Source organism: Carettochelys insculpta, chromosome 27, assembly GCF_033958435.1.
Source record: "Carettochelys insculpta isolate YL-2023 chromosome 27, ASM3395843v1, whole genome shotgun sequence".
In the NCBI taxonomy this organism is placed as follows: domain Eukaryota; kingdom Metazoa; phylum Chordata; order Testudines; family Carettochelyidae; genus Carettochelys; species Carettochelys insculpta.
Window position 1 is genome coordinate 16,209,569 of NC_134163.1, and position 2,999 is coordinate 16,212,567.

Genomic DNA, 2,999 nt, shown 5'->3' on the forward strand with positions numbered 1-2,999 from the left:
GAGGGGGCCGGGGCATTGGCTGCACAACAAGGTTTTTGCGGGTTTTTTTTTCCTACTGAACGTCACCACTGGAATCAAAACAAGATTGTGCTCAGGGCAGCAGGACAAGCAAGAACTTGGAGGGGGAGGGGGTCTACAGGGCAGTTTCACTCCATCAAGAACCAGCTGTTGTTTCACTGTCTGAAATTGAGTCCGAAGCCAGTTGAGGAAGGGGCAGTGTGAGAAACCCCAGCAGGCTAGCAGCAAACCCCACCTACCATCTTGGGCTTTTCATCAGAAATCCAGGCTCTGACGGTGAGGCAGCCTGCCCTGTCTGGTACAGGGTTCCTAAGGCATTCGCATCTGCGGGCATAAAACCAGAGTGTGGAGTGTCTTGTCCACACAGTTGCAGTAGATTGAAAGGGACCAAGTAAAACACAATCTGTTTTCTCCATGACACAGCACGGAGCGGAAGAGCCTGAGCAGATATGGCAGCAACTGACCCCCTCACTCTGCTACCACACACCAGGCAGACCTTCAGTACAGAACTAAATCAGCCTTAAAATCTTCATGTTGAGCGGGTTTAGTGCAAGCTTTGCATCCAGGCAAAAACCATGTGAGCTACAAACCCAGTAGAGTGAGACTGCCCTTCTGCCTGGAGAACCCCACCTCCCTTGCTTCAGCTTCCTCTCCGCACTAGCGTTCACTGACCTTGTATGAAGCCTTGTGCTGAAATGCAGCCGGTGCTCATGAGAGGGGGAGGCCCCAGGCCACACTTGCAGCTTATAGTCTCTCATTCTGCCCCTGATCTCTGTCTGAACCCAGCTGAGAGGTGACCCATCCTGTGTCCCTGCCAGTTCACAGCCTGGGGGAGAGGCACTGTGTGGGACTCAGAGGTCCAGGCTCAAAGGGGTTTCTGTGATTTTGGTGAAGGAAATCACGCTGCAGACTCAGGCAGTTTGCCCAGTGTTTGTTCTCAGGCACATGGCTTCCCCACCGCCTGCTCCTGAACAGCAAAGGGAGCAAAGGTCACAGGTACTGGTTCCATGCAACAGCTGTTTGCATTGTACAGCCAGCAAGGAAGGGTGGCTTATTGGCACGAAGTACCACAGGCCAGACTGCACCCCTGCACAAATGCTGGTCAGCAGTTACTCATGCAGATGCATGAGAAGTACCAATACTGCTTGGGAGAGTAACTGCTCAACAGGGTGGGCAACAGGGGGCCTGCTCTGCCCTAGGGTGTTCAAGATACTACCTGCAACATCCTACTCACACTTCAGGCCAGCCTCTCGCAACTGGGTGCTCAGGCAGAGGACCCCCACCCAGCCTTGCTACTGTTTTGCCTGCACTCCCACTCAGAGATGGTATAGAGGCTCAGGGAAGTGTGCAATTAACCTCATTAAAGCAGCAGCCCCACACTCTCACTCACTCCCAGCCCCCTTGCCTCCCGACTATGGAGAGGGACTGCCATCAGGTGCTGGGCGATCCTGCCCTGCTGCCCACATGCACTGAACCCAGCTTTTTTTTTTCATTTTTCAGCTGGCAGTGAGGAGTGGGGCTCAGATATTTCATAGGAGTGTCATTTCTCAGCCAGGCTTTGGGATCAGAGGTGCACCAAGCTGGTGGTTGGGCACTCTGACAGCTGATGGGATGGGAAGTCACTTGTGCTGCTCAAGTAAGAGTGGCCAGGAGGTGACACTCACCTGCTGCTGTTCCCCAGTGTTCTTCCTTCGCTGCCTGGAACCACCAAACCCCACCTCCTCAGCTGCCACTTGAACCATCTGTTTCTCCCCTTAAACCTAGAGGTCTCTCCACATCAATCAAACCCTCCCCCATGGCAGGAGAGAGGGAAAGCCTTTGCTGGTTACTGAGTACTAGCCTGAAACCTCCCCTCTGGCTTGACTTGCAGCTTCCCAGCTGGACAAGGCCTGTCCCCAGTTGCAGGCAGACAGTTCTGGTGAAATCACTTGGACCAAAGACCTGCTCAGCTCCCTCCAGTGCTACTTGAAACTCTTCTTCACCCTTCAGCTGCTTTTTTCTTTGTGCCTCCTGACATCCAGAGCCAGCAGGACATGGCCAGAGCTGGGTGTCCAACTTCTGGCCAGAACAACCCCCAAATGAAGTCACTGGGGCTCTCTGTGGGTGTCTGGGCCCTATACGTTTTCTACTTCAGGATGGGGGGAGTCCAGAGGCATAACAGCATGATGAAGCCCAAGCTGCCATGGTGACACTGGTGCCACCCTTGGAGCAGAGATAAGTCACAGGCATTATGACAATATGCACAGAGTGCCAGCAGAAAACACTGCTTCCATAAAAGAGAAGGAAGAGGGCTACACTAGCTACGAGACTAGATGCAGCCATGGGGCCAGCAGACAGATTCCTGATCTGCGCTCTTTTCTAGTGAAGTGCTTGTCTGGTTTCCTTATGGTCCTGCCTGGGCATCTCACAACCCATAGATTTTAGTCACACAGGCCAGGAAGTATCATCCCCTTTTTGCAGGGCAGGCTCACTGATGTAACCCAGTAGCACAAGGAGGCTGCAAAAGAACTGGGTACTGAATGCAGGTCTCCCAGGACCTATTCACTTGACCACACTTTTTCCTAGCCAGTCCCCACTGCTCCCACTGACCTGCTGAATGCCCTTGGGCAAGTCCCTTCACCCATGCCTGTCCCCTTTACAGCTGCTGTCTCATCAGTTCAGACAGGACAGGTGCCCAGTGAGTGAGCAGCACTCAACCCAACGGGGTCTGATCCCCCTTGGGGTTTGTTACCCACCCCCATCATGGGGAAATGGAACTAAATTACCAGCTGGCCCTGCAAAACAACGAGGGGTCCTGTGGCACCTTATAGACTAACAGAAATGTATGAGCATAAGGTTTCATGGGCAAAGACCCACTTCGTCAGATGCAGCTGGCCCTGTTCATCCCTGCTATGACTCTGCCCCATTCCTGAGATGAGTTTGGCACAGACCTCAGACAGGTGCTATGAGCAAAGGGAGGACAGAGCACAGGGAACTCTCCT